The sequence below is a fragment of the Ranitomeya variabilis genome, chromosome 5, assembly GCF_051348905.1.
Source record: "Ranitomeya variabilis isolate aRanVar5 chromosome 5, aRanVar5.hap1, whole genome shotgun sequence".
In the NCBI taxonomy this organism is placed as follows: Eukaryota; Metazoa; Chordata; class Amphibia; order Anura; family Dendrobatidae; genus Ranitomeya; species Ranitomeya variabilis.
Window position 1 is genome coordinate 593,986,703 of NC_135236.1, and position 24,659 is coordinate 594,011,361.

At 37.5% G+C, this 24,659-nt stretch overlaps 19 non-coding genes across 19 annotated transcripts; all 19 read right to left on the minus strand.

Moving 5' to 3' along the window:
* Positions 1–126: 126 nt before the first annotated feature.
* TRNAL-UAG (transfer RNA leucine (anticodon UAG)) lies at positions 127–208 on the minus strand. Its single transcript has one exon. It is a non-coding gene; the product is annotated as a tRNA-Leu (tRNA).
* Positions 209–2,011: 1,803 nt separating this feature from the next.
* TRNAL-AAG (transfer RNA leucine (anticodon AAG)) lies at positions 2,012–2,093 on the minus strand. The gene has a single exon. It is a non-coding gene; the product is annotated as a tRNA-Leu (tRNA).
* Positions 2,094–2,325: 232 nt separating this feature from the next.
* On the minus strand, positions 2,326–2,407 carry TRNAL-UAG (transfer RNA leucine (anticodon UAG)). Its single transcript has one exon. It is a non-coding gene; the product is annotated as a tRNA-Leu (tRNA).
* Positions 2,408–3,363: 956 nt separating this feature from the next.
* On the minus strand, positions 3,364–3,445 carry TRNAL-AAG (transfer RNA leucine (anticodon AAG)). The gene has a single exon. It is a non-coding gene; the product is annotated as a tRNA-Leu (tRNA).
* A 231-nt stretch (positions 3,446–3,676) lies between these two features.
* On the minus strand, positions 3,677–3,758 carry TRNAL-UAG (transfer RNA leucine (anticodon UAG)). Its single transcript has one exon. It is a non-coding gene; the product is annotated as a tRNA-Leu (tRNA).
* A 1,254-nt stretch (positions 3,759–5,012) lies between these two features.
* TRNAL-UAG (transfer RNA leucine (anticodon UAG)) lies at positions 5,013–5,094 on the minus strand. The gene has a single exon. It is a non-coding gene; the product is annotated as a tRNA-Leu (tRNA).
* A 2,308-nt stretch (positions 5,095–7,402) lies between these two features.
* Positions 7,403–7,484, minus strand: TRNAL-AAG (transfer RNA leucine (anticodon AAG)). The gene has a single exon. It is a non-coding gene; the product is annotated as a tRNA-Leu (tRNA).
* A 231-nt stretch (positions 7,485–7,715) lies between these two features.
* On the minus strand, positions 7,716–7,797 carry TRNAL-UAG (transfer RNA leucine (anticodon UAG)). Its single transcript has one exon. It is a non-coding gene; the product is annotated as a tRNA-Leu (tRNA).
* Positions 7,798–9,600: 1,803 nt separating this feature from the next.
* TRNAL-AAG (transfer RNA leucine (anticodon AAG)) lies at positions 9,601–9,682 on the minus strand. The gene has a single exon. It is a non-coding gene; the product is annotated as a tRNA-Leu (tRNA).
* Positions 9,683–9,913: 231 nt separating this feature from the next.
* TRNAL-UAG (transfer RNA leucine (anticodon UAG)) lies at positions 9,914–9,995 on the minus strand. The gene has a single exon. It is a non-coding gene; the product is annotated as a tRNA-Leu (tRNA).
* Positions 9,996–10,936: 941 nt separating this feature from the next.
* On the minus strand, positions 10,937–11,018 carry TRNAL-AAG (transfer RNA leucine (anticodon AAG)). The gene has a single exon. It is a non-coding gene; the product is annotated as a tRNA-Leu (tRNA).
* A 1,269-nt stretch (positions 11,019–12,287) lies between these two features.
* On the minus strand, positions 12,288–12,369 carry TRNAL-AAG (transfer RNA leucine (anticodon AAG)). Its single transcript has one exon. It is a non-coding gene; the product is annotated as a tRNA-Leu (tRNA).
* Positions 12,370–15,536: 3,167 nt separating this feature from the next.
* Positions 15,537–15,618, minus strand: TRNAL-UAG (transfer RNA leucine (anticodon UAG)). The gene has a single exon. It is a non-coding gene; the product is annotated as a tRNA-Leu (tRNA).
* A 267-nt stretch (positions 15,619–15,885) lies between these two features.
* TRNAL-UAG (transfer RNA leucine (anticodon UAG)) lies at positions 15,886–15,967 on the minus strand. The gene has a single exon. It is a non-coding gene; the product is annotated as a tRNA-Leu (tRNA).
* Positions 15,968–18,643: 2,676 nt separating this feature from the next.
* On the minus strand, positions 18,644–18,725 carry TRNAL-AAG (transfer RNA leucine (anticodon AAG)). The gene has a single exon. It is a non-coding gene; the product is annotated as a tRNA-Leu (tRNA).
* A 231-nt stretch (positions 18,726–18,956) lies between these two features.
* On the minus strand, positions 18,957–19,038 carry TRNAL-UAG (transfer RNA leucine (anticodon UAG)). Its single transcript has one exon. It is a non-coding gene; the product is annotated as a tRNA-Leu (tRNA).
* A 267-nt stretch (positions 19,039–19,305) lies between these two features.
* TRNAL-UAG (transfer RNA leucine (anticodon UAG)) lies at positions 19,306–19,387 on the minus strand. The gene has a single exon. It is a non-coding gene; the product is annotated as a tRNA-Leu (tRNA).
* Positions 19,388–20,334: 947 nt separating this feature from the next.
* TRNAL-AAG (transfer RNA leucine (anticodon AAG)) lies at positions 20,335–20,416 on the minus strand. The gene has a single exon. It is a non-coding gene; the product is annotated as a tRNA-Leu (tRNA).
* Positions 20,417–20,647: 231 nt separating this feature from the next.
* Positions 20,648–20,729, minus strand: TRNAL-UAG (transfer RNA leucine (anticodon UAG)). Its single transcript has one exon. It is a non-coding gene; the product is annotated as a tRNA-Leu (tRNA).
* Between the last annotated feature and the right edge of the window lie 3,930 nt (positions 20,730–24,659).

Sequence of the window (24,659 nt, forward strand, 5' to 3'; positions counted from 1 at the left end):
AGCAATGATTCTATCTTTTGTCTTTTCCAAAAAAAGCAAAGCACGCACTCATACAAAAATATGCTAATTTTTCTGTTAGCAAAATCATAAATATAAGCTGAAAAGGTTTTCAAAACCTCAGTATGTTGGCAGCAGTGGGATTTGAACCCACACCTCCAAAGAGACTGGAGCCTAAATCCAGCGCCTTAGACCACTCGGCCATGCTACCTTAAACAGCATGATCAATTAAGCTTCCTTAGAGAAAGTGAAGTACATTTGACAACATTTAAAATTAGTACATTTTGGAAAATGGGCATGTCTCTAAACATTAGGCAAAAACAAAGATTCTATCAACTGTCTTTATCTTAACTGAAAACTGCTAAATCATACAAATACAAAAGAAGATTATATCACATGCTAATTTGCATGCTAGCAAAATCATAAGAATAAGTACAAAAACATTTCAAGATCTCATAATACTGGCAGCAGTGAGATTAAAGCATAAGCTAATTTTGCATGTTAGCATAATTATAAGAATGAGATAAAAAGGTTTAAAAGAACTCATACTAGTGGCAGCAGTGGGATTTGAACTCACAAGTCTGTTGGAATATGGGTAAGTCTCTTAACAATAGGAAAAATCAAAGATTCTTTCAACTGTCTCTTCCTAAACAGAAATTAACACACTCATGAAAATACAAAATCATAAGAATTAGATCAAAGGGTTCTCAAAACCTCATAATAATGGCAGCAGTGGGATTTGAATGGGCATGTCTCTAAACATTAGAAAAAAGCAAGGATTCTTTCAACAGTCTTTATCTGAACTGAAAACTGGAAAATCATGCAAATACAAAAGAAGATTAAATCACATGCTAATTTGCATGTTAGCAAAATCATAAGAATAAGTACAAAAACATTTCAAGAACTCATAATACTGGCAGCAGTGGGTTTAAAGCATATGCTAATTTTGCATATTAGCATAATTATAAGAATAAGATAAAAAGGTTTAAAAGAACTCATACTAGTGGCATTTGAACCCACAAGTCTGTTAAAATTTAGGTAAGTCTCTAAACTAAAGTCTAAGGGTACGTTCACACAGGACTTTTTTGCTGCTTTTTATTGCTGCTTTTTTTATGCTAATTTAGGTGCGTTTTTTTGGTGTGTTTTTAGTGCGTTTTTTGGGTTTGTTCACACAGGACTTTTTTGCTGCAGATTTTTGCTGCAGATTTTTGCTGCTTTTTTATGCCAATTTTCAGCTGCTAGGACACCTCACAATGGCTCTTCACACCTTACTACCAGGAACTCCCTCACAATAGATCACAATCAGGACACCTCACAATGGCTCTTCACACCTCACAATGGCTCACAATGGCTCTTCACACCTCACTACCAGGAACTCCCTCACAATAGATCACAATCAGGACACCTCACAATGGCTCTTCACACCTCACAATGGCTCACAATGGCTCTTCACACCTCACTACCAGGAACTCCCTCACAATAGATCACAAACAGGACGCCTCACAATGGCTCTTCACACCTCACAATGGCTCACAATGGCTCTTCACACCTCACTAACCACACCCCTAAGCTCTTGGCTGTGAGATCCCTTCCTGCTGGCCATGATTTTCTGCACAAAAAACGCAGCAAATAATGCTACATGCGTTTTTTCAGCGTTTTTGCAGCATTTTTTTCATCACCCATTCAAGTCAATGGGTGAAAAAACGCTGCAAAAACGCAGCAAAAACGCTGAAAGAAGTGACATGCCCTATGTCCAAAAAAAGCAGCAAAGCAGAAAAAACTGATCAAACAAAAAACCAACGTGTGTGCATGAGATTTCTGAAATCTCATAGGCTTTACTGGTACTGTAAAAAGCAGCTGAAAATTAGCATAAAAAAAGCAGCAAAAAAAAGCAGCAAAAAAGTCCTGTGTGAACGTACCCTAAAACTGTCTTTTCCAAAACAGAAATGCACACACTCATGGAAATACAAAATCCTCAGAATTAGATCAAAGGGTTCTCAAAACCGCATAATACTGGCAGCAGTGGGATTTGAACCCACGCCTCCGAAGAGACTGGAGCCTTAATCCAGCGCCTTACACCGCTCGGCCATGCTACCTACTGCATCATTAAAAGAGCTTCCTTAGAGTAAGTTTAGTGTATCTGACTACATTTTAAACTTGTGCATTGTGGAAAATGGATAGGTCTCTAAACAAAAAGGAAAAAGCAATGATTCTATCTTTTGTCTTTTCCAAAAAAAGCAAAGCACGCACTCATACAAAAATATGCTAATTTTTCTGTTAGCAAAATCATAAATATAAGCTGAAAAGGTTTTCAAAACCTCAGTATGTTGGCAGCAGTGGGATTTGAACCCACACCTCCAAAGAGACTGGAGCCTAAATCCAGCGCCTTAGACCACTCGGCCATGCTACCTTAAACAGCATGATCAATTAAGCTTCCTTAGAGAAAGTGAAGTACATTTGACAACATTTAAAATTAGTACATTTTGGAAAATGGGCATGTCTCTAAACATTAGGCAAAAACAAAGATTCTATCAACTGTCTTTATCTTAACTGAAAACTGCTAAATCATACAAATACAAAAGAAGATTATATCACATGCTAATTTGCATGCTAGCAAAATCATAAGAATAAGTACAAAAACATTTCAAGATCTCATAATACTGGCAGCAGTGAGATTAAAGCATAAGCTAATTTTGCATGTTAGCATAATTATAAGAATGAGATAAAAAGGTTTAAAAGAACTCATACTAGTGGCAGCAGTGGGATTTGAACTCACAAGTCTGTTGGAATATGGGTAAGTCTCTTAACAATAGGAAAAATCAATGATTCTTTCAACTGTCTTTTCCTAAACAGAAATTAACACACTCATGAAAGTACAAAATCATAAGAATTAGATCAAAGGGTTCTCAAAACCTCATAATAATGGCAGCAGTGGGATTTGAATGGGCATGTCTCTAAACATTAGAAAAAAGCAAGGATTCTATCAACAGTATTCATCTTAACTGAAAACTGCAAAATCATGCAAATACAAAAGAAGATTAAATCACATGCTAATTTGCATGCTAGCAAAATCATAAGAATAAGTACAAAAACATTTCAAGATCTCATAATACTGGCAGCAGTGGGTTTAAAGCATATGCTAATTTTGCATGTTAGCATAATTATAAGAATAAGATAAAAAGGTTTAAAAGAACTCATACTAGTGGCATTTGAACCCACAAGTCTGTTAAAATTTAGGTAAGTCTCTAAACAATAGGAACAATCAATGATTCTTTCAACTGTCTTTTCCAAAACAGAAATGCACACACTCATGGAAATACAAAATACTCAGAATTAGATCAAAGGGTTCTCAAAACCTCATAATACTGGCAGCAGTGGGATTTGAACCCACGCCTCCGAAGAGACTGGAGCCTTAATCCAGCGCCTTAGACCGCTCGGCCATGCTACCTAATGCATCATTAAAAGAGCTTCCTTAGAGTAAGTTTAGTGTACCTGACTACATTTTAAACTTGTGCATTGTGGAAAATGGATAGTTCTCTAAACAAAAAGGAAAAAGCAATGATTCTATCTTTTGTCTTTTCCAAAAAAGCAAAGCACGCACTCATACAAAAATATGCTAATTTTTCTGTTAGCAAAATCATAAATATAAGCTGAAAAGGTTTTCAAAACCTCAGTATGTTGGCAGCAGTGGGATTTGAACCCACACCTCCAAAGAGACTGGAGCCTAAATCCAGCGCCTTAGACCACTCGGCCATGCTACCTTAAACAGCATGATCAATTAAGCTTCCTTAGAGAAAGTGAAGTACATTTGACAACATTTAAAATTAGTACATTTTGGAAAATGGGCATGTCTCTAAACATTAGGCAAAAACAAAGATTCTATCAACTGTCTTTATCTTAACTGAAAACTGCTAAATCATACAAATACAAAAGAAGATTATATCACATGCTAATTTGCATGCTAGCAAAATCATAAGAATAAGTACAAAAACATTTCAAGATCTCATAATACTGGCAGCAGTGAGATTAAAGCATAAGCTAATTTTGCATGTTAGCATAATTATAAGAATGAGATAAAAAGGTTTAAAAGAACTCATACTAGTGGCAGCAGTGGGATTTGAACTCACAAGTCTGTTGGAATATGGGTAAGTCTCTTAACAATAGGAAAAATCAAAGATTCTTTCAACTGTCTCTTCCTAAACAGAAATTAACACACTCATGAAAATACAAAATCATAAGAATTAGATCAAAGGGTTCTCAAAACCTCATAATAATGGCAGCAGTGGGATTTGAATGGGCATGTCTCTAAACATTAGAAAAAAGCAAGGATTCTGTCAACAGTCTTTATCTGAACTGAAAACTGGATAATCATGCAAATACAAAAGAAGATTAAATCACATGCTAATTTGCATGTTAGCAAAATCATAAGAATAAGTACAAAAACATTTCAAGATCTCATAATACTGGCAGCAGTGGGTTTAAAGCATATGCTAATTTTGCATGTTAGCATAATTATAAGAATAAGATAAAAAGGTTTAAAAGAACTCAAACTAGTGGCATTTGAACCCACAAGTCTGTTAAAATTTAGGTAAGTCTCTAAACTAAAGTCTAAAACTGTCTTTTCCAAAACAGAAATGCACACACTCATGGAAATACAAAATCCTCAGAATTAGATCAAAGGGTTCTCAAAACCTCATAATACTGGCAGCAGTGAGATTTGAACCCACGCCTCCGAAGAGACTGGAGCCTTAATCCAGCGCCTTAGACCGCTCGGCCATGCGACCTAATGCATCATTAAAAGAGCTTCCTTAGAGTAAGTTTAGTGTATCTGACTACATTTTAAACTTGTGCATTGTGGAAAATGGATAGGTCTCTAAACAAAAAGGAAAAAGCAATGATTCTATCTTTTGTCTTTTCCAAAAAAGCAAAGCACGCGCTCATACAAAAATATGCTAATTTTTCTATTAGCAAAATCATAAATATAAGCTGAAAGGGTTTTCAAAACCTCAATATGTTGGCAGCAGTGGGATTTGAACCCACGCCTCCAAAGAGACTGGAGCCTAAATCCAGCGCCTTAGACCACTCGGCCATGCTACCTTAAACAGCATGGTTAATTAAGCTTCCTTAGAGAAAGTGAAGTACATTTGACAACATTTAAAATTAGTACATTTTGGAAAATGGGCATGTCTCTAAACATTAGGCAAAAACAAAGATTTTATCAACGGTCTTTATCTTAACTGAAAACTGCTAAATCATACAAATACAAAAGAAGATTATATCACATGCTAATTTGCATGCTAGCAAAATCATAAGAATAAGTACAAAAACATTTCAAGATCTCATAATACTGGCAGCAGTGAGATTAAAGCATATGCTAATTTTGCATGTTAGCATAATTATAAGAATGAGATAAAAAGGTTTAAAAGAACTCATACTAGTGGCAGCAGTGGGATTTGAACTCACAAGTCTGTTGGAATATGGGTAAGTCTCTTAACAATAGGAAAAATCAATGATTCTTTCAACTGTCTTTTCCTAAACAGAAATTAACACACTCATGAAAATACAAAATCATAAGAATTAGATCAAAGGGTTCTCAAAACCTCATAATAATGGCAGCAGTGGGATTTGAATGGGCATGTCTCTAAACATTAGAAAAAAGCAAGGATTCTTTCAACAGTCTTTATCTGAACTGAAAACTGGAAAATCATGCAAATACAAAAGAAGATTAAATCACATGCTAATTTGCATGTTAGCAAAATCATAAGAATAAGTACAAAAACATTTCAAGAACTCATAATACTGGCAGCAGTGGGTTTAAAGCATATGCTAATTTTGCATGTTAGCATAATTATAAGAATAAGATAAAAAGGTTTAAAAGAACTCATACTAGTGGCATTTGAACCCACAAGTCTGTTAAAATTTAGGTAAGTCTCTAAACAATAGGAACAATCAATGATTCTTTCAACTGTCTTTTCCAAAACAGAAATGCACACACTCATGGAAATACAAAATACTCAGAATTAGATCAAAGGGTTCTCAAAACCTCATAATACTGGCAGCAGTGGGATTTGAACCCACACCTCCGAAGAGACTGGAGCCTTAATCCAGCGCCTTAGACCGCTCGGCCATGCTACCTACTGCTTCATTAAAAGAGCTTCCTTAGAGTAAGTTTAGTGTATCTGACTACATTTTAAACTTGTGCATTGTGGAAAATGGATAGGTCTCTAAACAAAAAGGAAAAAGCAATGATTCTATCTTTTGTCTTTTCCAAAAAAAGCAAAGCACGCACTCATACAAAAATATGCTAATTTTTCTGTTAGCAAAATCATAAATATAAGCTGAAAAGGTTTTCAAAACCTCAGTATGTTGGCAGCAGTGTGATTTGAACCCACACCTCCAAAGAGACTGGAGCCTAAATCCAGCGCCTTAGACCACTCGGCCATGCTACCTTAAACAGCATGATCAATTAAGCTTCCTTAGAGAAAGTGAAGTACATTTGACAACATTTAAAATTAGTACATTTTGGAAAATGGGCATGTCTCTAAACATTAGGCAAAAACAAAGATTCTATCAACGGTCTTTATCTTAACTGAAAACTGCTAAATCATACAAATACAAAAGAAGATTATATCACATGCTAATTTGCATGCTAGCAAAATCATAAGAATAAGTACAAAAACATTTCAAGATCTCATAATACTGGCAGCAGTGAGATTAAAGCATAAGCTAATTTTGCATGTTAGCATAATTATAAGAATGAGATAAAAAGGTTTAAAAGAACTCATACTAGTGGCAGCAGTGGGATTTGAACTCACAAGTCTGTTGGAATATGGGTAAGTCTCTTAACAATAGGAAAAATCAATGATTCTTTCAACTGTCTTTTCCTAAACAGAAATTAACACACTCATGAAAGTACAAAATCATAAGAATTAGATCAAAGGGTTCTCAAAACCTCATAATAATGGCAGCAGTGGGATTTGAATGGGCATGTCTCTAAACATTAGAAAAAAGAAAGGATTCTATCAACAGTCTTCATCTTAACTGAAAACTGCAAAATCATGCAAATACAAAAGAAGATTAAATCACATGCTAATTTGCATGCTAGCAAAATCATAAGAATAAGTACAAAAACATTTCAAGATCTCATAATACTGGCAGCAGTGGGTTTAAAGCATATGCTAATTTTGCATGTTAGCATAATTATAAGAATAAGATAAAAAGGTTTAAAAGAACTCATACTAGTGGCATTTGAACCCACAAGTCTGTTAAAATTTAGGTAAGTCTCTAAACAATAGGAACAATCAATGATTCTTTCAACTGTCTTTTCCAAAACAGAAATGCACACACTCATGGAAATACAAAATACTCAGAATTAGATCAAAGGGTTCTCAAAACCTCATAATACTGGCAGCAGTGGGATTTGAACCCACGCCTCCAAAGAGACTGGAGCCTTAATCCAGCGCCTTAGACCGCTCGGCCATGCTACCTAATGCATCATTAAAAGAGCTTCCTTAGAGTAAGTTTAGTGTATCTGACTACATTTTAAACTTGTGCATTGTGGAAAATGGATAGTTCTCTAAACAAAAAGGAAAAAGCAATGATTCTATCTTTTGTCTTTTCCAAAAAAGCAAAGCACGCACTCATACAAAAATATGCTAATTTTTCTGTTAGCAAAATCATAAATATAAGCTGAAAAGGTTTTCAAAACCTCAGTATGTTGGCAGCAGTGGGATTTGAACCCACACCTCCAAAGAGACTGGAGCCTAAATCCAGCGCCTTAGACCACTCGGCCATGCTACCTTAAACAGCATGATCAATTAAGCTTCCTTAGAGAAAGTGAAGTACATTTGACAACATTTAAAATTAGTACATTTTGGAAAATGGGCATGTCTCTAAACATTAGGCAAAAACAAAGATTCTATCAACTGTCTTTATCTTAACTGAAAACTGCTAAATCATACAAATACAAAAGAAGATTATATCACATGCTAATTTGCATGCTAGCAAAATCATAAGAATAAGTACAAAAACATTTCAAGATCTCATAATACTGGCAGCAGTGAGATTAAAGCATAAGCTAATTTTGCATGTTAGCATAATTATAAGAATGAGATAAAAAGGTTTAAAAGAACTCATACTAGTGGCAGCAGTGGGATTTGAACTCACAAGTCTGTTGGAATATGGGTAAGTCTCTTAACAATAGGAAAAATCAAAGATTCTTTCAACTGTCTCTTCCTAAACAGAAATTAACACACTCATGAAAATACAAAATCATAAGAATTAGATCAAAGGGTTCTCAAAACCTCATAATAATGGCAGCAGTGGGATTTGAATGGGCATGTCTCTAAACATTAGAAAAAAGCAAGGATTCTTTCAACAGTCTTTATCTGAACTGAAAACTGGAAAATCATGCAAATACAAAAGAAGATTAAATCACATGCTAATTTGCATGTTAGCAAAATCATAAGAATAAGTACAAAAACATTTCAAGAACTCATAATACTGGCAGCAGTGGGTTTAAAGCATATGCTAATTTTGCATGTTAGCATAATTATAAGAATAAGATAAAAAGGTTTAAAAGAACTCATACTAGTGGCATTTGAACCCACAAGTCTGTTAAAATTTAGGTAAGTCTCTAAACTAAAGTCTAAGGGTACGTTCACACAGGACTTTTTTGCTGCTTTTTATTGCTGCTTTTTTTTATGCTAATTTAGGTGCGTTTTTTTTGTGTGTTTTTAGTGCGTTTTTTGGGTTTGTTCACACAGGACTTTTTTGCTGCAGATTTTTGCTGCAGATTTTTGCTGCTTTTTTATGCCAATTTTCAGCTGCTAGGACACCTCACAATGGCTCTTCACACCTTACTACCAGGAACTCCCTCACAATAGATCACAATCAGGACACCTCACAATGGCTCTTCACACCTCACAATGGCTCACAATGGCTCTTCACACCTCACTACCAGGAACTCCCTCACAATAGATCACAATCAGGACACCTCACAATGGCTCTTCACACCTCACAATGGCTCACAATGGCTCTTCACACCTCACTACCAGGAACTCCCTCACAATAGATCACAAACAGGACGCCTCACAATGGCTCTTCACACCTCACAATGGCTCACAATGGCTCTTCACACCTCACTAACCACACCCCTAAGCTCTTGGCTGTGAGATCCCTTCCTGCTGGCCATGATTTTCTGCACAAAAAACGCAGCAAATAATGCTACATGCGTTTTTTCAGCGTTTTTGCAGCATTTTTTTCATCACCCATTCAAGTCAATGGGTGAAAAAACGCTGCAAAAACGCAGCAAAAACGCTGAAAGAAGTGACATGCCCTATGTCCAAAAAAAGCAGCAAAGCAGAAAAAACTGATCAAACAAAAAACCAACGTGTGTGCATGAGATTTCTGAAATCTCATAGGCTTTACTGGTACTGTAAAAAGCAGCTGAAAATTAGCATAAAAAAAGCAGCAAAAAAAGCAGCAAAAAAGTCCTGTGTGAACGTACCCTAAAACTGTCTTTTCCAAAACAGAAATGCACACACTCATGGAAATACAAAATACTCAGAATTAGATCAAAGGGTTCTCAAAACCTCATAATACTGGCAGCAGTGGGATTTGAACCCACGCCTCCGAAGAGACTGGAGCCTTAATCCAGCGCCTTAGACCGCTCGGCCATGCTACCTAATGCATCATTAAAAGAGCTTCCTTAGAGTAAGTTTAGTGTACCTGACTACATTTTAAACTTGTGCATTGTGGAAAATGGATAGTTCTCTAAACAAAAAGGAAAAAGCAATGATTCTATCTTTTGTCTTTTCCAAAAAAGCAAAGCACGCACTCATACAAAAATATGCTAATTTTTCTGTTAGCAAAATCATAAATATAAGCTGAAAAGGTTTTCAAAACCTCAGTATGTTGGCAGCAGTGGGATTTGAACCCACACCTCCAAAGAGACTGGAGCCTAAATCCAGCGCCTTAGACCACTCGGCCATGCTACCTTAAACAGCATGATCAATTAAGCTTCCTTAGAGAAAGTGAAGTACATTTGACAACATTTAAAATTAGTACATTTTGGAAAATGGGCATGTCTCTAAACATTAGGCAAAAACAATGATTCTATCAACTGTCTTTATCTTAACTGAAAACTGCTAAATCATACAAATACAAAAGAAGATTATATCACATGCTAATTTGCATGCTAGCAAAATCATAAGAATAAGTACAAAAACATTTCAAGATCTCATAATACTGGCAGCAGTGAGATTAAAGCATAAGCTAATTTTGCATGTTAGCATAATTATAAGAATGAGATAAAAAGGTTTAAAAGAACTCATACTAGTGGCAGCAGTGGGATTTGAACTCACAAGTCTGTTGGAATATGGGTAAGTCTCTTAACAATAGGAAAAATCAAAGATTCTTTCAACTGTCTCTTCCTAAACAGAAATTAACACACTCATGAAAATACAAAATCATAAGAATTAGATCAAAGGGTTCTCAAAACCTCATAATAATGGCAGCAGTGGGATTTGAATGGGCATGTCTCTAAACATTAGAAAAAAGCAAGGATTCTGTCAACAGTCTTTATCTGAACTGAAAACTGGATAATCATGCAAATACAAAAGAAGATTAAATCACATGCTAATTTGCATGTTAGCAAAATCATAAGAATAAGTACAAAAACATTTCAAGATCTCATAATACTGGCAGCAGTGGGTTTAAAGCATATGCTAATTTTGCATGTTAGCATAATTATAAGAATAAGATAAAAAGGTTTAAAAGAACTCAAACTAGTGGCATTTGAACCCACAAGTCTGTTAAAATTTAGGTAAGTCTCTAAACTAAAGTCTAAAACTGTCTTTTCCAAAACAGAAATGCACACACTCATGGAAATACAAAATACTCAGAATTAGATCAAAGGGTTCTCAAAACCTCATAATACTGGCAGCAGTGGGATTTGAACCCACGCCTCCGAAGAGACTGGAGCCTTAATCCAGCGCCTTAGACCGCTCGGCCATGCTACCTAATGCATCATTAAAATAGCTTCCTTAGAGTCAGTTGAGTGTATCTGACTACATTTTAAACTTGTGCATTGTGGAAAATGGATAGTTCTCTAAACAAAAAGGAAAAAGCAATGATTCTATCTTTTGTCTTTTCCAAAAAAGCAAAGCACGCACTCATACAAAAATATGCTAATTTTTCTGTTAGCAAAATCATAAATATAAGCTGAAAAGGTTTTCAAAACCTCAGTATGTTGGCAGCAGTGGGTTTTGAACCCACGCCTTCAAAGAGACTGGAGCCTAAATCCAGCGCCTTAGACCACTCGGCCAAGCTACCTTAAACAGCATGGTTAATTAAGCTTCCTTAGAGAAAGTGAAGTACATTTGACAACATTTAAAATTAGTACATTTTGGAAAATGGGCATGTCTCTAAACATTAGGCAAAAACAAAGATTCTATCAACGGTCTTTATCTTAACTGAAAACTGCTAAATCATACAAATACAAAAGAAGATTATATCACATGCTAATTTGCATGCTAGCAAAATCATAAGAATAAGTACAAAAACATTTCAAGATCTCATAATACTGGCAGCAGTGAGATTAAAGCATAAGCTAATTTTGCATGTTAGCATAATTATAAGAATGAGATAAAAAGGTTTAAAAGAACTCATACTAGTGGCAGCAGTGGGATTTGAACTCACAAGTCTGTTGGAATATGGGTAAGTCTCTTAACAATAGGAAAAATCAATGATTCTTTCAACTGTCTTTTCCTAAACAGAAATTAACACACTCATGAAAGAACAAAATCATAAGAATTAGATCAAAGGGTTCTCAAAACCTCATAATAATGGCAGCAGTGGGATTTGAATGGGCATGTCTCTAAACATTAGAAAAAAGCAAGGATTCTATCAACAGTCTTCATCTTAACTGAAAACTGCAAAATCATGCAAATACAAAAGAAGATTAAATCACATGCTAATTTGCATGCTAGCAAAATCATAAGAAGAAGTACAAAAACATTTCAAGATCTCATAATACTGGCAGCAGTGGGTTTAAAGCATATGCTAATTTTGCATGTTAGCATAATTATAAGAATAAGATAAAAAGGTTTAAAAGAACTCATACTAGTGGCATTTGAACCCACAAGTCTGTTAAAATTTAGGTAAGTCTCTAAACAATAGGAACAAACAATGATTCTTTCAACTGTCTTTTCCAAAACAGAAATGCACACACTCATGGAAATACAAAATACTCAGAATTAGATCAAAGGGTTCTCAAAACCTCATAATACTGGCAGCAGTGGGATTTGAACCCACGCCTCCGAAGAGACTGGAGCCTTAATCCAGCGCCTTAGACCGCTCGGCCATGCTACCTAATGCATCATTAAAAGAGCTTCCTGAGAGTAAGTTTAGTGTATCTGACTACATTTTAAACTTGTGCATTGTGGAAAATGGATAGTCTCTAAACAAAAAGGAAAAAGCAATGATTCTATCTTTTGTCTTTTCCAAAAAAGCAAAGCACGCACTCATACAAAAATATGCTAATTTTTCTGTTAGCAAAATCATAAATATAAGCTGAAAAGGTTTTCAAAACCTCAGTATGTTGGCAGCAGTGGGTTTTGAACCCACGCCTTCAAAGAGACTGGAGCCTAAATCCAGCGCCTTAGACCACTCGGCCAAGCTACCTTAAACAGCATGGTTAATTAAGCTTCCTTAGAGAAAGTGAAGTACATTTGACAACATTTAAAATTAGTACATTTTGGAAAAGAGGCATGTCTCTAAACATTAGGCAAAAACAAAGATTCTATCAACTGTCTTTATCTTAACTGAAAACTGCTAAATCATACAAATACAAAAGAAGATTATATCACATGCTAATTTGCATGCTAGCAAAATCATAAGAATAAGTACAAAAACATTTCAAGATCTCATAATACTGGCAGCAGTGAGATTAAAGCATAAGCTAATTTTGCATGTTAGCATAATTATAAGAATGAGATAAAAAGGTTTAAAAGAACTCATACTAGTGGCAGCAGTGGGATTTGAACTCACAAGTCTGTTGGAATATGGGTAAGTCTCTTAACAATAGGAAAAATCAATGATTCTTTCAACTGTCTTTTCCTAAACAGAAATTAACACACTCATGAAAGTACAAAATCATAAGAATTAGATCAAAGGGTTCTCAAAACCTCATAATAATGGCAGCAGTGGGATTTGAATGGGCATGTCTCTAAACATTAGAAAAAAGCAAGGATTCTATCAACAGTCTTCATCTTAACTGAAAACTGCAAAATCATGCAAATACAAAAGAAGATTAAATCACATGCTAATTTGCATGCTAGCAAAATCATAAGAATAAGTACAAAAACATTTCAAGATCTCATAATACTGGCAGCAGTGGGTTTAAAGCATATGCTAATTTTGCATGTTAGCATAATTATAAGAATAAGATAAAAAGGTTTAAAAGAACTCATACTAGTGGCATTTGAACCCACAAGTCTGTTAAAATTTAGGTAAGTCTCTAAACAATAGGAACAATCAATGATTCTTTCAACTGTCTTTTCCAAAACAGAAATGCACACACTCATGGAAATACAAAATACTCAGAATTAGATCAAAGGGTTCTCAAAACCTCATAATACTAGCAGCAGTGGGTTTAAAACATATGCTAATTTTGCATGTTAGCATAATTATAAGAATAAGATAAAAAGGTTTAAAAGAACTCATACTAGTGGCATTTGAACCCACAAGTCTGTAAAAAATTTAGGTAAGTCTCTAAACTAAAGTCTAAAACTGTCTTTTCCAAAACAGAAATGCACACACTCATGGAAATACAAAATCCTCAGAATTAGATCAAAGGGTTCTCAAAACCTCATAATACTGGCAGCAGTGGGATTTGAACCCACGCCTCCGAAGAGACTGGAGCCTTAATCCAGCACCTTAGACCGCTCGGCCATGCTACCTAATGCATCATTAAAAGAGCTTCCTTAGAGTAAGTTTAGTGTATCTGACTACATTTTAAACTTGTGCATTGTGGAAAATGGATAGTCTCTAAACAAAAAGGAAAAAGCAATGATTCTATCTTTTGTCTTTTCTAAAAAAGCAAAGCACGCACTCATACAAAAATCTGCTAATTTTTCTGTTAGCAAAATCATAAATATAAGCTGAAAAGGTTTTCAAAACCTCAGTATGTTGGCAGCAGTGGGTTTTGAACCCACGCCTTCAAAGAGACTGGAGCCTAAATCCAGCGCCTTAGACCACTCGGCCAAGCTACCTTAAACAGCATGGTTAATTAAGCTTCCTTAGAGAAAGTGAAGTACATTTGACAACATTTAAAATTAGTACATTTTGGAAAATGGGCATGTCTCTAAACATTAGGCAAAAACAAAGATTCTATCAACGGTCTTTATCTTAACTGAAAACTGCTAAATCATACAAATACAAAAGAAGATTATATCACATGCTAATTTGCATGCTAGCAAAATCATAAGAATAAGTACAAAAACATTTCAAGATCTCATAATACTGGCAGCAGTGAGATTAAAGCATAAGCTAATTTTGCATGTTAGCATAATTATAAGAATGAGATAAAAAGGTTTAAAAGAACTCATACTAGTGGCAGCAGTGGGATTTGAACTCACAAGTCTGTTGGAATATGGGTAAGTCTCTTAACAATAGGAAAAATCAATGATTCTTTCAACTGTCTTTTCCTAAACAGAAATTAACACACTCATGAAAGTACAGAATCATAAGAATTAGATCAAAGGGTTCTCAAAACCTCATAATAATGGCAGCAGTGGGATTTGAATGGGCATGTCTCTAAACATTAGAAAAAAGCAAGGATTCTATCAACAGTCTTTATCTGAACTGAAAACTGCAAAATCATGCAAATACAAAAGAAGATTAAATCACATGCTAATTTGCATGTTAGCAAAATCATAAGAATAAGTACAAAAACATTTCAAGATCTCATAATACTGGCAGCAGTGGGTTTAAAGCATATGCTAATTTTGCATGTTAGCATAATTATAAGAATAAGAAAAAGGTTTAAAAGAACTCATACTAGTGGCATTTGAAACCACAAGTCTGTTAAAATTTAGGTAAGTCTCTAAACAATAGGAACAATCAATGATTCTTTCAACTGTCTTTTCCAAAACAGAAATGCACACACTCATGGAAATACAAAATACTCAGAATTAGATCAAAGGGTTCTCAAAACCTCATAATACTGGCAGCAGTGGGATTTGAACCCACGCCTCCGAAGAGACTGGAGCCTTAATCCAGTGCCTTAGACCGCTCGGCCATGCTACCTAATGCATCATTAAAAGAGCTTCCTGAGAGTAAGTTTAGTGTATCTGACTACATTTTAAACTTGTGCATTGTGGAAAATGGATAGTCTCTAAACAAAAAGGAAAAAGCAATGATTCTATCTTTTGTCTTTTCCAAAAAAGCAAAGCACGCACTCATACAAAAATATGCTAATTTTTCTGTTAGCAAAATCATAAATATAAGCTGAAAAGGTTTTCAAAACCTCAATATGTTGGCAGCAGTGGGATTTGAACCCACGCCTCCAAAGAGACTGGAGCCTAAATCCAGCGCCTTAGACCACTCGGCCATGCTACCTTAAACAGCATGGTTAATTAAGCTTCCTTAGAGAAAGTGAAGTACATTTGACAACATTTAAAATTAGTACATTTTGGAAAATAGGCATGTCTCTAAACATTAGAAAAAAGCAAGGATTCTTTCAACAGTCTTTATCTGAAAAAGCAATGATTCTATCTTTTGTCTTATCCAAAAAAGCAAAGCACGCACTCATACAAAAATATGCTAATTTTTCTGTTAGCAAAATCATAAATATAAGCTGAAAAGGTTTTCAAAACCTCAATATGTTGGCAGCAGTGGGATTTGAACCCACGCCTCCAAAGAGACTGGAGCCTAAATCCAGCGCCTTAGACCACTCGGCCATGCTACCTTAAACAGCATGGTTAATTAAGCTTCCTTAGAGAAAGTGAAGTACATTTGACAACATTTAAAATTAGTACATTTTGGAAAATGGGCATGTCTCTAAACATTAGGCAAAAACAAAGATTCTATCAACGGTCTTTATCTTAACTGAAAACTGCTAAATCATACAAATACAAAAGAAGATTATATCACATGCTAATTTGCATGCTAGCAAAATCATAAGAATAAGTACAAAAACATTTCAAGATCTCATAATACTGGCAGCAGTGAGATTAAAGCATAAGCTAATTTTGCATGTTAGCATAATTATAAGAATGAGATAAAAAGGTTTAAAAGAACTCATACTAGTGGCAGCAGTGGGATTTGAACTCACAAGTCTGTTGGAATATGGGTAAGTCTCTTAACAATAGGAAAAATCAATGATTCTTTCAACTGTCTTTTCCTAAACAGAAATTAACACACTCATGAAAGTACAGAATCATAAGAATTAGATCAAAGGGTTCTCAAAACCTCATAATAATGGCAGCAGTGGGATTTGAATGGGCATGTCTCTAAACATTAGAAAAAAGCAAGGATTCTATCAACAGTCTTTATCTGAACTGAAAACTGCAAAATCATGCAAATACAAAAGAAGATTAAATCACATGCTAATTTGCATGTTCGCAAAATCATAAGAATAAGTACAAAAACATTTCAAGATCTCATAATACTGGCAGCAGTGGGTTTAAAGCATATGCTAATTTTGCATGTTAGCATAATTATAAGAATAAGAAAAAGGTTTAAAAGAACTCATACTAGTGGCATTTGAAACCACAAGTCTGTTAAAATTTAGGTAAGTCTCTAAACAATAGGAACAATCAATGATTCTTTCAACTGTCTTTTCCAAAACAGAAATGCACACACTCATGGAAATACAAAATACTCAGAATTAGATCAAAGGGTTCTCAAAACCTCATAATACTGGCAGCAGTGGGATTTGAACCCACGCCTCCGAAGAGACTGGAGCCTTAATCCAGTGCCTTAAGGCCCCGTCTCACTTATCGATTTACCAACGATCACGACCAGCGATATGACCTGGCCGTGATCGTTGGTAAGTCGCTGTGTGGTCGCTGGGGAGCTGTCACACAGACCGCTCTCCCCAGCGACCAACGATCAGGGGAACGAGTTCGGCATCGTTGAAACTGTCTTCAACGATGCCGAAGTCCCCCTGCAGCACCCGGGTAACCAGGGTAAACATCGGGTTACTAAGCGCAGGGCCGCGCTTAGTAACCCGATGTTTACCCTGGTTACCAAAAAAAACAAACAGTACATACTCGCCTTTCGGTGTCCAGGTCCCTTGCCGTCTGCTTCCTGCTCTGACTGAGATCCGGCCGTACACTGAGAGCAGAGCGCAGCGGTGACGTCACTGCTGTGCTCTCACTTCTCACTGTACGGCCGGGAGTCAGTGAGAGCAGGAAGCAGACGGCAAGGGACCCGACGGACATCAGAAGGCGAGTATGTACTGTTTGTTTGTTTTTTACATTTACGCTGGTAACCAGGGTAAACATCGGGTTACTAAGCGCGGCCCTGCGCTTAGTAACCCGATGTTTACCCTGGTTACCAGTGAAGACATCGCTGGATCGGTGTCACACACACCGATTCAGCGATGTCAGCGGGGCCTCAACGACCAAAAAAAGGTCCAGGCCATTCCGACACGACCAGCGATCTCGCAGCAGGGGCCTGATCGCTGGTACGTGTCACACATAGCGAGATCGCTATGGAGGTCGCTGTTGCGTCACAAAACTTGTGACTCAGCAGCGATCTCGCTAGCGATCTCGCTATGTGAGACGGGGCCTTAAGACCGCTCGGCCATGCTACCTAATGCATCATTAAAAGAGCTTCCTGAGAGTAAGTTTAGTGTATCTGACTACATTTTAAACTTGTGCATTGTGGAAAATGGATAGTCTCTAAACAAAAAGGAAAAAGCAATGATTCTATCTTTTGTCTTTTCCAAAAAAGCAAAGCACGCACTCATACAAAAATATGCTAATTTTTCTATTAGCAAAATCATAGATATAAGCTGAAAAGGTTTTCAAAAGCTCAATATGTTGGCAGCAGTGGGATTTGAACCCACACCTCCGAACAGACTGGAGCCTTAATCCAGCGCCTTAGACCACTCGGCCATGCTACCTTAAACAGCATGGTTAATTAAGCTTCCTTAGAGAAAGTGAAGTACATTTGACAACATTTAAAATTAGTACATTTTGGAAAATGGGCATGTCTCTAAACATTAGGCAAAAACAAAGATTCTATCAACGGTCTTTATCTTAACTGATAACTGCTAAATCATACAAATACAAAAGAAGATTATATCACATGCTAATTTGCATGCTAGCAAAATCATAAGAATAAGTACAAAAACATTTCAAGATCTCATTATACTGGCAGCAGTGAGATTAAAGCATAAGCTAATTTTGCATGTTAGCATAATTATAAGAATGAGATAAAAAGGTTTAAAAGAACTCATACTAGTGGCAGCAGTGGGATTTGAACTCACAAGTCTGTTGGAATATGGGTAAGTCTCTTAACAATAGGAAAAATCAATGATTCTTTCAACTGTCTTTTCCAAAACAGAAATGCACACACTCATGGAAATACAAAATACTCAGAATTAGATCAAAGGGTTCTCACAACCTCATAATACTGGCAGCAGTGGGATTTGAACCCACGCCTCCGAAGAGACTGGAGCCTTAATCCAGCGCCTTAGACCGCTCGGCCATGCTACCTAATGCATCATTAAAAGAGCTTCCTTAGAGTAAGTTTAGTGTATCTGACTACATTTTAAACTTGTGCATTGTGGAAAATGGATACGTCTCTAAACAAAAAGGAAAAAGCAATGATTCTATCTTTTGTCTTTTCCAAAAAAGCAAAGCACGCACTCATACAAAAATATGCTAATTTTTCTGTTAGCAAAATCATAAATATAAGCTGAAAAGGTTTTCAAAACCTCAATATGTTGGCAGCAGTGGGATTTGAACCCACGCCTCCAAAGAGACTGGAGCCTAAATCCAGCGCCTTAGACCACTCGGCCATGCTACCTTAAACAGCATGGTTAATTAAGCTTCCTTAGAGAAAGTGAAGTACATTTGACAACATTTAAAATTAGTACATTTTGGAAAATAGGCATGTCTCTAAACATTAGAAAAAAGCAAGGATTCTTTCAACAGTCTTTATCTGAAAAAGCAATGATTCTATCTTTTGTCTTATCCAAAAAAGCAAAGCACGCACTCATACAAAAATATGCTAATTTTTCTGTTAGCAAAATCATAAATATAAGCTGAAAAGGTTTTCAAAACCTCAATATGTTGGCAGCAGTGGGATTTGAACCCACGCCTCCAAAGAGACTGGAGCCTAAATCCAGCGCCTTAGACCACTCGGCCATGCTACCTTAAACAGCATGGTTAATTAAGCTTCCTTAGAGAAAGTGAAGTACATTTGACAACATTTAAAATTAGTACATTTTGGAAAATGGGCATGTCTCTAAACATTAGGCAAAAACAAAGATTCTATCAACGGTCTTTATCTTAACTGAAAACTGCTAAATCATACAAATACAAAAGAAGATTATATCACATGCTAATTTGCATGCTAGCAAAATCATAAGAATAAGTACAAAAACATTTCAAGATCTCATAATACTGGCAGCAGTGAGATTAAAGCATATGCTAATTTTGCATGTTAGCATAATTATAAGAATGAGATAAAAAGGTTTAAAAGAACTCATACTAGTGGCATTTGAACTCACAAGTCTGTTGGAATATGGGTAAGTCTCTTAACAATAGGAAAAATCAATGATTCTTTCAACTGTCTTTTCCTAAACAGAAATTAACACACTCATGAAAATACAAAATCATAAGAATTAGATCAAAGGGTTCTCAAAACCTCATAATAATGGCAGCAGTGGGATTTGAATGGGCATGTCTCTAAACATTAGAAAAAAGCAAGGATTCTTTCAACAGTCTTTATCTGAACTGAAAACTGGAAAATCATGCAAATACAAAAGAAGATTAAATCACATGCTAATTTGCATGTTAGCAAAATCATAAGAATAAGTACAAAAACATTTCAAGATCTCATAATACTGGCAGCAGTGGGTTTAAAGCATATGCTAATTTTGCATGTTAGCTTAATTATAAGAATAAGATAAAAAGGTTTAAAAGAACTCATACTAGTGGCATTTGAACCCACAAGTCTGTTAAAATTTAGGTAAGTCTCTAAACAATAGGAACAATCAATGATTCTTTCAACTGTCTTTTCCAAAACAGAAATGCACACACTCATGGAAATACAAAATCCTCAGAATTAGATCAAAGGGTTCTCAAAACCTCATAACACTGGCAGCAGTGGGATTTGAACCCACGCCTCCGAAGAGACTGGAGCCTTAATCCAGCGCCTTAGACCGCTCGGCCATGCTACCTAATGCATCATTAAAAGAGCTTCCTTAGAGTAAGTTTAGTGTATCTGACTACATTTTAAACTTGTGCATTGTGGAAAATGGATAGGTCTCTAAACAAAAAGGAAAAAGCAATGATTCTATCTTTTGTCTTTTCCAAAAAAGCAAAGAACGCACTCATACAAAAATATGCTAATTTTTCTATTAGCAAAATCATAAATATAAGCTGAAAAGGTTTTCAAAACCTCAATATGTTGGCAGCAGTGGGATTTGAACCCACGCCTCCAAAGAGACTGGAGCCTAAATCCAGCGCCTTAGACCACTCGGCCATGCTACCTTAAACAGCATGGATAATTCAGCTTCCTTAGAGAAAGTGAAGTACATTTGACAACATTTAAAATTAGTACATTTTGGAAAATGGGCAGGTCTCTAAACATTAGGCAAAAACAAAGATTCTATCAACGGTCTTTATCTTAACTGAAAACTGCTAAATCATACAAGTACAAAAGAAGATTATATCACATGCTAATTTGCATGCTAGCAAAATCATAAGAATAAGTACAAAAACATTTCAAGATCTCATAATACTGGCAGCAGTGAGATTAAAGCATATGCTAATTTTCCATGTTAGCATAATTATAAGAATGAGATAAAAAGGTTTAAAAGAACTCATACTAGTGGCAGCAGTGGGATTTGAACTCACAAGTCTGTTGGAATATGGGTAAGTCTCTTAACAATAGGAAAAATCAATGATTCTTTCAACTGTCTTTTCCTAAACAGAAATTAACACACTCATGAAAATACAAAATCATAAGAATTAGATCAAAGGGTTCTCAAAACCTCATAATAATGGCAGCAGTGGGATTTGAATGGGCATGTCTCTAAACATTAGAAAAAAGCAAGGATTCTATCAACAGTCTTTATCTGAACTGAAAACTGCAAAATCATGCAAATACAAAAGAAGATTAAATCACATGCTAATTTGCATGTTAGCAAAATCATAAGAATAAGTACAAAAACATTTCAAGATCTCATAATACTGGCAGCAGTGGGTTTAAAGCATATGCTAATTTTGCATGTTAGCATAATTATAAGAATAAGATAAAAAGGTTTAAAAGAACTCATACTAGTGGCATTTGAACCCACAAGTCTGTTAAAATTTAGGTAAGTCTCTAAACAATAGGAACAATCAATGATTAGTGTTGAGCATTCCGATACCGCAAGTATCGGGTATCGGCCGATACTTGCGGTATCGGAATTCCGATACCGGGATTCCGATACTTGCCGCGTATCGGATACCGGAATCGGAAGTTCCCAGATTCAAAATTCCGAAATTCAGCCAATGAGAATGATTCCAAGTGTGGGCACATCCTGTTTAGCATGGAGGGCATGAAACTACTGGCAAGGCTGTGATTGGCTGCTGAAATGATGTCATGCTGCAGTTTAAAATTCGCTGGCGCCATTTTGCGATCACTCTGCTGTGAATTCAGTTAGTGACAGGACGCTGTTTGCTGACTGAGGGACAGTTTAGAGATAGAGATTTGCTTCTTTGTGCTTTCCAAAGGCTAATTTAGCAACCGCTGTGTTCACCTACTATTCACCTTGCTTTTGCCTTGTAGCGCTGTTTTCACAGCGATCTGCAAGGTCTGTGTGTGTGTGTGTGTGTGTGTGTGAGTGCAGCCCACTCTCTAGTCTGAGTGCAGCCACATAGGCCATCCATAGCTGGTTGTATTCAGTTCAGGGAGGGTGGTTCATTGCCTCATACTGTTCTTTTTTTTTTTTTTTTTTTTCCAAGTAGTGTAGTCTGCTGCTAATTTATTCAAAAAAATCCTATTAGTGTCTTTCCACCCGTCTCCAGCTAATTTGTGGAAAAACACTACATAGGATAAAGTAGAGGAGGGTTTTTGGGCCTTGCAGCGCCGTTTACGGCTGTCTGCACGGTCTCCGTGTGACTGCAGCTCGCCCTGTAGTCTGTGAGCAGCCGTAGCCTGGTTGTCTCCAGCTCAGGGTTGTTCACTGCGTCATACCGCCAAATCAATTTTAATTTTTTTTCAAGTAGTGTAGTCTGCTGCTAATTAATTTAAAAAAATCCTATTAGTGTCTTTCCACCCGTCTCCAGCTAATTTGTGGAAAAACACTACATAGGATAAAGTAGAGGAGGGTTTTTGGGCCTTGCAGCGCCGTTTACGGCTGTCTGCACGGTCTCCGTGTGACTGCAGCTCGCCCTGTAGTCTGTGAGCAGCCGTAGCCTGGTTGTCTCCAGCTCAGGGTTGTTCACTGCGTCATACCGCCAAATCAATTTTCATTTTTTTTCAAGTAGTGTAGTCTGCTGCTAATTAATTTAAAAAAATCCTATTAGTGTCTTTCCACCCGTCTCCAGCTAATTTGTGGAAAAACACTACATAGGATAAAGTAGAGGAGGGTTTTTGGGCCTTGCAGCGCCGTTTACGGCTGTCTGCACGGTCTCTGTGTGACTGCAGCTCTATCTGTTGTCAGTTCAGCCCCCAAAAAAGAAATAAATAATAAAGTTCACCAAACACACCAGTTACACCACTTTACATTTGTGTAGGCCACATTAGCTCATATTAAAGTCTAGTCCACACTTTAGAAAATTAGTGTTTCTTATACCTGTTAGGAGGAGTTGCTCAGGAATAAGCACACAAATCCGTTAGTACTTTTCTGCTTATCTTTATCAGTCAACCAAGATGAAGAAGGCAGTGAGTAAGGCACGTGGGCGTGGGCGTGGGCGCGGAGCAGGGAGGGGACGTGGGGATTCTGTGCCTGCTGCGGGCACCGGTGACTCATCAGCACCCACTTTCACCAGGCAACAGTCGTTCATGCGCAGCTTTGTGTCAGAGCGCCGTACACCGCTGCTGCGTCAAGACCAAATTGAAGCTGTTGTCGGATGGATGGCAGCTAATGCATCAACTTCCATTAGTGCCACATCCTCTCAGACACAGAGCACTGGAGAGCAGCCATCTGTCTCTTCACCACCTGCCAAATTGCCCAGGCAGACAGAGAGCCCAGGACAGGAGCCGTCTCTACTTCTGTTCTCTGAATCTCTTGGCTTGGAAACAGGGGGCCAGCCAAGCAGCATTGGAGAAATGGAAGAAGAGGCAGGGTGCAGTGATGCCCAACAGCTTTTTCTGTCTTCCTCTGAAGAGGCGGGTGGGCCAGTGGCTCCGGTCACCACATCGCAGGCCGCATCAGCTGATGATGACACTCAGGTGCCACTTACTGGTGCGTGCTCTGCTGCTGAGACTACCCAGGAGGAGCAGTTGGGGGCAGAGGGTAGTGTAGATGATGAGGTCCTCGACCCATCTTGGCGTGAGGGACAGGAAGGTGGTGGGAGCAGCTCTGAGGAAGAGATTCCCCGTACGGCCCAAAGAGGGAGAGGGAGGGGGAAGACTGCGGATCCTGCAGCCTCCGCTTTGGCACCCGTTAGGAGCATGTCTCTTCCAAAAGCCAAAAAGGGCGCTCCCAAGACTTGCAGTGCCTGGTCCTTTTTTGACACAGTTGCAGATGACATTTGCTATGTCAGATGCAACGTGTGTCATCAAAAAGTCAAAAGAGGGAAAAATGTCAGCAACCTCAATACCTCCAACATGTGGAAACATGTGCGCAACAGGCACCCGGCGGAGTTAGAAAAACACACTGAAGAGCTAGGCCAACCAACAGCGGCAGCTACCACCTCTTCAGCTCGTGTTGCCTCTTCCTCTAGCTCACACGCAGCTGGTTCGGCTTCCTCCCAGGATCGCCGTGGAAGAACCTCTGGCCCTGTTGTCCAGAGACCCGCTGTAATTCCACCCGCAGCGCCACTTTCCCAGTCATCCACACACTCCCAGCCCAGTGTACAGCCATCGGTAGTACAGGCATGGGAGAAAAGGCGGCCTTTCTCGTCAAACCACCCACGAGCACAGGCTCTGACTGCAGGCATTGCCAAACTGCTGTCACTGGAAATGCTGTCATTCAGGCTGGTGGAGACTGACAGCTTCCGTGACTTGATGTCATTGGCAGTCCCACAGTACAATGTGCCCAGCCGCTTTTACTTCAGCAGGCAAGCCGTCCCTGCCCTGCACAAGCATGTGGAGGGACACATAAAACACGCGCTACTGAACGCCGTCAGTAGCAAGGTCCACCTCACCACCGATGCGTGGACCAGTCAACATGGACAGGGGCGATACCTTTCCCTCACTGCCCATTGGGTTAATGTCGTTGAGCCGGGTACAGACCGTGCGAGTGGCGCAGGACGTGTCCTGCCCACTCC